Raw genomic sequence first — 10,867 nt, 5'->3', positions numbered from 1 at the left:
ATAGCTGTGGTCAGAGCTAATAATAACTCTATTGTAAACCACAGCATCGCAAGGGAGACAGAGCAGTTTATAAGAATAAGATCGCGTTGGTTTAAATTGACCTCAGAGATGTAAATCTGGCATTTCAATAGTCTTATATTCCAATTATGTCATGCGGGTCCATTTGTGGGTGACTCGGCCTTGAAATAGAGAGCTTGCCTTTTTCGTGGGTGGAAGTAACCTTGAATCTGAGAACCGTAAATTCAGTATCCTTTTGAAAGTTCTTCCACATTAGTTGTGTTTGGCACTTTTAGAACAGGAAAATGACCCCATACTGGGCCGATTAGGTTACATTGTTATCACTAAGAGGCTTTTCTCATGTAATGATTGTGTGCTGGCTCTAATTACAAGGGGGATGTGAACTGTCTCCCACTCACTGAAAATGATCACCTCCTGCATTGAGACAACACTTAGCTTTTCTGGTTTCCATGATCTCATCCTCAAAGATGGCATTAAAGCTGACCCTCTTTCTGGTAAAAATGTACGGGCTTAAAAATGTAATGTCATTGTTGATGAAAGCATTTCTACAGCTTTACCAAGAAGGAAGGAAGGAAGGAAGGAAGGAAGGAAGGAAGGAAGGACAGACAGACAGACAGACAGACAGACAGAAAGAAAGAAAGAAAGAAAGAAAATGTAGGTATTATATGCCAATGGTTTTATAATGTAACACAAAATCTTATGTCTATATGGTTAGATATTCTAAATGGGAAGTCAGATTCATCACTATTGAGAGTCTACAAGTTTGATTTAAGTTCTTAGAACAAATGGAGCTAACATGGGACTCTATTTGACTTTGACTTAAATAGAAATGGTAGCCATGGTCATGGACAACTCAGATCTCCCTTCAAGAAGGAAAGGTAGGTAAGACACAACTGGTTGCCTAGGGATAATGACCTCTATAAGGACTGACTCAGTTGGAGACTCCTGACGAAGATCCTACCCATCCTGGAGGACTGGTATCCAATGGCCAGTCAATATTGATTATAAAATTCTCATCCCTTACCTTCTTGGGACAGCTATGAAAATTACATGTTTCTACTCTTTAGAAGGCTGTCTGACAGCTGAGATTATGCTCAGGGGTCCCATGAAACTGTGACAGGCTGTAACTGAGGGTTGGTCTCAGTTTGCAGGAACAGGTAGGCTGAGAAAAAGAATCACTGATTTGGCAAGTGATTGGTCCCTGTTGCTACACAATGTGACACAGAGGACACATTTGACCTCCACATGATTCAGCTGGAACCCTTGTAGACCAATGCTGTTCTTCCATGATGTTGACAGAGAACAAACAAATGAGGAAAGAAAAGAAATGACTAGTTGGGTCTTAGGGCAACTGAACTTGCTGGGCCCGTTTCATCTCATTCCTTTCCTAAGGTTCCTGTAGGGAGAGCAACCACTAGAACCCTGGAGCCATTGCTCCAAGAAACTTTTCAAAGCAATGGATCTGAAATTGCAATGGGTGGACTATAATGGACCTGGGTGTGGTCAGCCTGGATCCTCCTTTGGGAATGATACACTTATTTTCCCAACTGCTGGGATAGCCTAAGCTATCAGCCACCATCCTCTCTGATGAGAGAGTCCATACCAATGACTAGTAAACATGAGTATAACAGTGGTTCTGTAACAGTGGTTCTCAACATTCCTAATGCTGCAACCCTTTAATACAGTTCTTCATGTTGTGGTGATCCCTAACCATATACAATTATTTATTGCTACTTTATAACTGTAATTTTGCTACTGTTGTGAATCACAATATAAACATCCGATATGTGGGATATCTGATGTGTAGCTCCCAAAGGAGTCTCAACCCAGAGGTTGAGAACCGCTGTTCCACACAGTTGACTGGATCTTTCACTTGGATATCCAGCCACACAAGACAGCTTCTTACTGTATTAGGTCTCTTCTTCTTCTTCTTCTTCTTCTTCTTCTTCTTCTTCTTCTTCTTCTTCTTCTTCTCCTTCTCCTTCTCCTTCTCCTTCTCCTTCTCCTTCTCCTTCTCCTTCTCCTTCTCCTCCTCCTTCTCCTTCTCCTCCTCCTCCTCCTCCTCCTCCTCCTCCTCCCCCTCCTCCTCCTCCGCCTCTTCCTCCTCTTTCTCTTCTTCTCCTCCTCCTCCTTCTTTATCTCTTCCTCCTCTTCCTCCTCACTTTTTAGAATCGTATCTAAGGAGTGGGAAACTTCTTTGTTCTGTCTTCTAGTCTCATCAACCTTTCAGGAAATTTCTTATTAATTAGTCTGCAGGGAGCATCAGAACAAGTATTTCCCATCAGTCTCATTGCCTAGTTTTCCTCATGCTCAACAGTGACTTCATGCCACCCAAAGCACCAAAGTCAAGATACCTTAGGAGGGAAAAGCTAGTGGCTGCCCATTCACTCTCATGGTTGAATATAATCAACTGATATTTTTAATGTGAACATTTATACTTAAACCTTATTAATAATCAAGCTTACTTCTCTCGTTTCTCTCACCAAATGTGGCTGATTCTAGTTATAGGAGCCTCTACAACTGGATAAAATGGTAAGGCTACTTTTAAAGTGGTGATGTGGGTCACAGGATGCGGGTGGTAGTACTGTATAGAGTTCTGGATCTGGCGAGCCTGGATTCTATTGCTCTCATTACACAGGTGCTTGAAACTGTATTAAGTTCATTTTTGTAATGTAAGATTAAGTTGCTTTAAGTCAAATCACAGACTAAGAATCTGTTACTGTAAGGGTTGATCACAGCAAAGTTTAATTCTTGCTCTCTAGTCCTACCAGGCCCCTCAGTCACTGAAAGTAGACTCTACTAAGACTGATTTACACTCAAAGATATGCATGCATCTATATCATTTGAGGTTAATATAATCAAAAAGAAACAAGCTGTGGCAGCCATTTTAATGGCTTGTTCTCTCTAGGTCAATCTAAATGTAATTTTTTTGACCTTAGGTTCTTTGTTGGTATTGTACATATCTTTATTTTTATAACAAACACTAGATCCTGGAACATTTATTTTTAACAAGAAAAATAGACATGTAAAATGCACACTGGATTGGTTTTTGGTTTTAGAACTTAAAATAGAAGGGGATTGGAGTTTAAGCAACTATGGTCTGTTAATAAAGGTTCATTAAAGCCACAGGAGCTTCATGTATTAAGAAAGCACAGGGGGTTGGTGTTATGAGCAACCTGATGGATTTTTCTTATGGTGAGATGTTTTGGTTGTTCTACAGAAAAAAAATGAGGTTAAAGAGAGAAGAGGGAACCAGCCTTCGTGGAAAGACAATCAGGCACCTCAATGCTACACTAGATAAGATTCTGAGAAATCCTCTGCACACTGGTGATATGGAATACAGAGTTCTTGCCCCACAGGTAGAAATAAGCACATCACTATAATTCATACGTGTAAGGGTAGGGGTAGGGGTCAGGGAGGGTTTTGAAAGATCAAAATGCTTCTATTTAACAGACTCAAGGCAATGCTGTTTTATCAAGTTCTGGCCACATAGGCAGAGTGTCACTGTCTACAAGTCCCTCATTAATAGGATTCTCTCTCTCCTTCTTACCAACGTAGTCTGCTCAGTGGGATTTGCTCCTTCCCTAGCTGCAGAGCTGAGAGTCCTGCCCAGCTGTGCCTGTGCCTGGTCATACCAGCAAATAGTCACAGCCACATGCAGAAGGAAGGGATGTGAGGTTGAGAGCAAACCTCAGAGCTGGAGAGAAGTGTCTTTGTCTGTTTCATCTGTAAGTTGGTTTCTAGTCCTGAAGGAAAATGAGAGCAAGTGCAATGGTCGGGAGACAGTAATTTCTTGAGGCCTTGAAAGCCTTTGTCTGAGAGATGCTCTGCCTTGGGGCTTTGGTAGTGCTTGCACTGACATTCACAGGGGACATAACAGACCCTGAGCTGGTAGATAGAATTCATTTCTGTTTTGGCTTTGACTTGAAAGACCAAACACTCCCTTTTTTCTTGACAAATGAAAGCCAAGAAGACTTAATATCTGGAGACACTTACAAATACCTAGAATCCGTAACTAGTGACACGAAACAGCACTTTATTAACTGAAAGCTGTTGTTTAGAAAGAATCTAGGAACCCTGGGGGCTTAATTATTTGTTAACCATAAAACTTCAAAGAATAAGCATGAAGCTGGCTTGCCTTGGTCATGGAAAGATATTTGATTTCATGTTGGAGACAGAGGAGGCCAGATAAAAAAAAAGAGACACCATCGAACCAGGAAGGGAGAGAATATAACATAGTAGACAAAGGTGAGGGTTAGATAAGGAGCACCTGGTGAAATGGCCTACCCATAAGGCCATGGAAGAGGAATGTGAGGCAGCTCCTCCACACGAAGCTCTGGTTGTGTTAGTCAGCACTCAGGTGGTGATGAAATGTTCAAGAAAGACAATGGACAAGAAGACAAGGGTTATTTCTGGGTCTTTATTCAGGGGATTCACTTGGTTTTGTGGTTTGGAGGCTGCACTGAGATGTTGTGGAAAACCTGGTGGAGTTTTCCCTGGTGGCCAGGAAGTAAACAAAGAGATAGCCAGGGACCCTGTATTCCCTTCAGGGACATACCTGAGACTGAGCTTCTTTCACTGCATACTGGGTAACCAAGCCCTGACACTGCCTGGTAGGCCAGGATCCACAAACACTCATATGAACTTACCTTTTTAGGCAAACACTCTCAAATGTGCACACTTAGAAATAATAAAAATAGATCCTTAAAAGAAATTGCTTAATTTGCAGACAGCTATTATCAGAATTAAAGCAAGAGGAGAAAAACAATTTTTTTTTAAAAAAAATCAACAACCACAAGCAAGAAAAACAAAACAGTAACTAAAACATCCCAACTAAAATGAAATAGAACCCCAAATGGCTTTGCTGGTGAGTTTTACCAGATCATCAAAGAAGAACTAACACTAGTGCTTCTCCAATTGCTCCATAAGATACAAAAAGAAGGGACACTACCATACTGCTCCTATGAAGCTAATATTACCTTGATACCAACAGATAACAACACAGCAAAAAAAGAGATCAATTTACCCAATCAACTTGTGTGCAAAAATTCTCCAAGAAATACCTGCCAACAATATTCAAGAACACATCAAAAAGATCCTTCACCATGATCCAGTTGGCTTTGCCCCAGAGATTCAGAGGTAGTTCAATAAACATAAATCAATAGTGTTATACATTACTCGAATGGACTCAAGGACGGAAATCACATGGTCTCTCTCCATAGACACAGCTTTCGACAAAATCCAATATCATTTCATGTTAAAAGTCCTGAGTAAACTTGACACAGAAAAAAACCCATATCTCAATATAATAAAGTTATTATATGACAGCCCTACAGCCACACATTATATAGTAAGTGGGAGGAAACTCAAAGCATCTCCACTAAAATCAGGGACAGGACGAAGACCTTTGCTTTCTCCACTCTTGTTCAGACAGCACAGCTTAGGAAAAGCAGGAATAGAAGGGTTACGAACAGGAAGGAGCCAAACTACCTCATGCAGATCGGATAATGTCATAAATAATAGATCCCAAGGACTCCAGCAGAAAACGTTTAAACCAGTTAACCACATTCAGCAAAATGGCAGGATACAAACTAACACAAAAGGTCACTAGCCTTCTTATACACCAGAAGTAAACAGCAAACTGAGAAACAGTCTCATTTACAATTATATATATATATTATATATATATATATATATATATATATATATATATATATATATCATATATATATCAGGATAAACCTAACCAAGAATGTCAAAGAACTTTATGATGAAAAATTTTAAATTCCCAAATTCCCAAGAAAGAAATTGAGGAAGACACTTGAATGTAGAAAGACCTCCAGTGTTCTGGAAGAAACAATATTGCAAAAAGGGCTACCTCACTGAAGGCAATTTACATATTAAATGCAATCTCAATAAAATTGATGTGATGTTTCTCACAGAAATAGAAAAACATCTTCAAAATCACGTGGAAGAACAAGAGACTCCACATAGACAAAGTAATACTGACCAAAAAGAACATTGCTGGAAGCATCAGCAAACCTGATTTTGTTATAACACAGAGCTACAGTAATTAAAACAGCATGGCACTGTCGCAAAAACAGACTCGTAGATCAGTGGGGTAGCATAGAGGACTCAGTGACAAGGCCACATGACTAGAGCCATCTAATGTCTGACAAAGATGCCAAAAGATGAAAAAGAAGATAGCATCTTCATCATATAGTTCGGGGAACCTGTGTGCCTCCTTGTAGAAGAGTGAAATTAAATCCTCATCTCTCACCCTGAACAAAAACCAGCTGCAATTGGATCATAGACCTCAACATAGATCAGAAAATCTGAAACTTCTAGAAGAAAACCTATAAAGTATAGTTCAAGATTAAAATGTAGGTAAGAAGTTTTTGAACGGAATCCCAGTTGCTCAGGAAGACCAGTAATCAACAAATGGGGCCTTAAGAAGTTAAAAAGTTTTGTTAAAGCAAAGGAACTGTTGATCAAATGAAGAAACACCCTACAGAATAGGAGAATATCTTTGCCAGTTATAAATCTGATAAAGTATTAGCATCTATAATACACAAAGAACTTAAGAAAATTAATATAAAAAAAACCAACACAAACCAACCAACCCCCCCAAAACAGGGCCATGGAACTGAATAGAGAGTTCTCAAAATTAAAAAAAATGCAAATAAGTAATGAACATTTTAAAACATGTTTAACATCATTGATCACCAGGGAAATGAAAATTAAAACTACTTTGAGATTCCATCTCATTCCAGTCAGAATGGCTATCATAAAGAAAGCCGCTGCCACTTCCTTCTTCCTCCGCGCTACCTACAACGTGGTTGCTGTGTTGGGGCATCATGGCTGCTCTACGGCCTTTGGTGAAGCCCAAGATTGTCAAAAAGAGGACCAAGATGTTCATCCGGCACCAGTCAGACTGATAAGTCAAAATTAAGTAAAAATGGCAGAAACCCAGAGGCATCGACAACAGGGTGTGGAGATGAGTCAAGGGCCAGATCCTGATGCCCAGCATCGGTTAAGAGAGCAACAAGAAAACCAAACACATGCTGCCCAGCGGCTCCCGGAAGTTTCTGGTTCACAATGTCAAGGAGCTGGAAGTGCTGCTGATGTGCAACAAATCTTACTGTGCTGAGATTGCTCACGATGTGTCCTCTAAGGACCAAAAGTTCATCGTAGAAAGAACAGCACAGCTGGCTGTGAGAGTCATCAATCCCAAGCCAGGGTACGCAGTGAAGAAAATGGCTAGACGGCTTGGGCACATGGTTTGTGTTTAAATAAAACCACAGAAACTGACAAAAAAAGAAGAGAGGGAGGGAGGGAGGGAGGGAGGGAGGGAGGGAGGGAGAGAGAGAGAGAGAGAGAGAGAGAGAGAGAGAGAGAGAGAGAAGGAGGAGGAGGAGGAGGAGGAGGAGGAGGAGGAGGAGGAGGAGGAGGAGGAGGAGGCGGCCAAGTGACAACACAGCATGTGAGGAAGGGGAAAAATCCCTATTCACTGTTGTTGCGGGTATAATCGGTGGACCACTGCACTACTCCCAGACATACATACAAAAGACTATTCTCCACAGAGAAACTTGCACTTCCATTTTTGTGGTTGCCCTGTTCACAATAACTAGGAAGTAGAATCTGCTTAGCTGTCCATCAACTGATGAATGAATAATAAAGATTCCATGTGGTGACATGTAAAGGAAATTGAAACTATGAAGTTTACAGAAAAGCAGATGGAATCTGAAAACAGTTTGCCAAGTGAGATTACCCGGGTCCCAAAGACAAAGACTGCATATTCTCCTACATGCATAGAGCCTAGCTTTGAATTTTTAGACTTGTGCATTTAATTTAGACTACATGTAGACTACATGTAGAGCCCAGAAAAGGTTCATAACAAGTATCAGGGAAGCTGTCTTAAGTAGGGGTGGGGGGTGAAGGCAGAGCACATATTATGTGCAGGGAGGTCACGGTGGAAATTAATTTTACACATGGATTCCAGGGTGAAATGGAGAAAATAAAATAGGGGAAAGCCTCTAAGGAGGGGCTGAAGAGATGGCTCAGTGGCTAAAATCACTGACTGCTCTTCCAGAGGGCCTGGGTTCAATTCCCAGCATCTACATGGAGGCTCACAACCATCTGTAACTTCAGTCCCAGGACATCTGATATCCTCTTTTGGCCTCTGCAGGCATCGGGCATGTACCTGGTGAAAAAATACACATGTATTCAAAGCATATGGGGGTGTGTGGGGAAGAATCTACTACCTTGTAAACTAATTTTAAAATATTTTTTAAAAAATGGATTATTAAATTGAAAATCTCAATGCCGAGGCTTCCTCCCCACAAGATGTTGGTCAGGGAGGCTTCAGAAGCAACCTCTCTTAATTAATATAGGCCATTTATCTTGCTCTGTCTAGCATAGCTAGACAGTAAGATTTTTAGTCCTCAAAGCAAACACATGTTGATTGCAAGACACAAAGAAATCAAGCTGGAAGTGAGTCTAAAGATGATTGACTTTCATAGTGCTGGGAGGTGATACGCAGGCCACTGGGGAAAAAGACGCCCATGGGATCCCTGAAGCCAGGTCTGCATGTTGTAACACTGACCCAAAAGGTAAATGGACCTACTGACACACTGGTGGCATGGACAGTATGAGGAAACCAACTACTTGTGGATTGGATATAAGGAGTGATCCAGGGAGAGAGTCCAGGCCTGGCACTACAAACCTGGTCAGATCTTATGGCTTAGCAGGATCCAGGACCTAAGGAGGAGGAACCCACTACTGCTATTTTGTAAAATCACATGATGTCAAACTGCCTGCTAAATCTCATGTCAATGCTGCCTCATCAGCCTCAGCCAGAGAAGCTTTCTTCTCTAGTGCTCAGCACTTAATGTAATAGTCGTAAATAACTGGTCAAAGTACTGAGAATAACACCTATTGAGTGTTCAGTCCTAAGTGGGAAATCTGTATCATCCCACCCAGGGCCCAGCAGACACCAAGGAGAAGGTGTGGAAAAGACTCTAAGAGCCAGAGGATGGGTAGGAGTTCTGGGAAATGTTTTCTTCAGGACATAATATGGCTGTGGCACCGATTTAATTCCCTGCAGCTACCTGTGCATGATCAAGTCATTAAGACCAGGTGACATTCAAAACAGCGAACATTCTAGCATGCCTGTGAGGAGACAGTCCCAAGCATCCAAACTGAAGGACAGTGTACAAAACATGCCCCTGGCCTTTTGCAAGAGTGTCGAAGCTATAACATAAGTCAAACAATCTGGGAGAGATTCCGCAACAGAAGCGGGAAAAGACCTGACTATTGCTATAATTTGATGTAAAATGTCTCTCACAAGCTCAGGCAATTATGCTTAAATACAGAGTTCCCAGCTGGGGGACGCATTGTTTTGGAAAGCTATGGAATGTTTGGGAGGCAGCATCTCGGTGAAGATCACTGGGGTGGGGCCTTGGGGTTTGATAGTCCACCACCACTCTATCCACCGACTTTGCTTCCTGGCTGTAGATGCGATGTGACCAGATAACCTCACACTCTTGCCAGCATGCCCTCTCCACCATAGTGAGTTCTGTCCCTCCTTAAACTGTGAACCCAAGTAAAGACTTCCTCCTTTACAAAAGAAGGAGGAGAAGGAAGGAAAAGGAAGGAGGAGAAGAAGGAGAGAAGGAGGAGGGGGGGAGGGGGAGGAAGAAGGAGGAGGAGAAGGAGGGGGAGGGGAAGGGGAAGGGGAGGTGGAAAGGAAGAAGAAGGAGGAGGAGGAGGAAGAGAAGGAAGAAGAGGAAGAAAAGAAGGAGGAGGAGGAGGAGGAGGAGGAGGAGGAGGAGGAGGAGGAGGAGGAGGAGGAGGAGAAGGAGAAGGAGAAGGAGAAGGAGAAGGAGAAGGAGAAGGAGAAGGAGAAGGAGAAGGAGAAGGAGAAGGAGAAGGAGAAGGAGAAGGAGAAGGAGAAGGAGAAGAAAGCAATAACTACAATGAAGTTACCTGTCTGGAGGTCTCCATCCCAGAGGTCAACTCTTTTTCATCACACAGATGTCAAGAACCCAGTAGAATTCTGTAACTGTGTCAATCTAGTGTTTCATGCTGCTTTAAAAACAAAACAAACAACAAAACAACAAAATCCTGTAGTTCTGTAAAAAAAAAAAAAAAAAAAAAAAAGTGAATTCTTAGAAAAGAAACTTAACAGAGAAAAAACAATATGACGCTTCTCTTGGATAATCACATTGAATTAAGAGGAAACAGGGCCGGAACAGAAGCTCCCATGGTAGAGCCCTTTCCTTGGATGTACAAAGTCCCAGACTTGATCCCGAGCACATATAACTCAATATAGTGGCACATGCCTATAATCCCAGCACTCTGGGAGTAGAATCAGGATCAGTACCATCGTCAGCAACATGGCACATTCCAGGCCAGCCTGGGCTACACAAGACCTTGTCCCAAACAAACAACAACCATGAAAAAGGATAAACAAAATATTGCACATAGTAAAAAAAAATAATTGCAAAAGCAGGTTGCCCACCTCAAATGGTGTCTCCTGCTATTGGTGCCACAGTAGATGGCTGGTAGTCTGTTCAGATGGGTCTACAGAGCATCCTTAGCCACACTGACAGGAAACACTACGTTAAGAAACATCAACATTTACAGGTTCTCCCCCTGTATTCCTCTAACATTTATGCCTTTCCTACTTTTGCTTAGAAGATACTTGACATAGGTTTTAAAGAGCATGTCTGCCCACATGCCCACAGTGTAGAGTCAAAAATCCAGGGATTAAACTCTTCTCACCAAGCAGTTACAGTAACTCATGCAAACCCTCACTTTGTGAAGCCTCCTGCTTCATCAATGAAGC

The 10,867-nt window shown here is 41.8% G+C and overlaps 1 pseudogene; it reads left to right on the top strand.

Moving 5' to 3' along the window:
- The first annotated feature begins 6,875 nt into the window (after window positions 1-6,875).
- LOC143435106 (large ribosomal subunit protein eL32 pseudogene) lies at window positions 6,876-7,282 on the top strand (annotated as a pseudogene).
- Window positions 7,283-10,867: the final 3,585 nt, after the last annotated feature.

This window comes from Arvicanthis niloticus, chromosome 19 (genome assembly GCF_011762505.2).
Source record: "Arvicanthis niloticus isolate mArvNil1 chromosome 19, mArvNil1.pat.X, whole genome shotgun sequence".
Taxonomy (NCBI): Eukaryota; Metazoa; Chordata; class Mammalia; order Rodentia; family Muridae; genus Arvicanthis; species Arvicanthis niloticus.
Note: the sequence above shows the minus strand (reverse complement) of the source record. Positions and strands in the feature narration are given on the sequence as shown.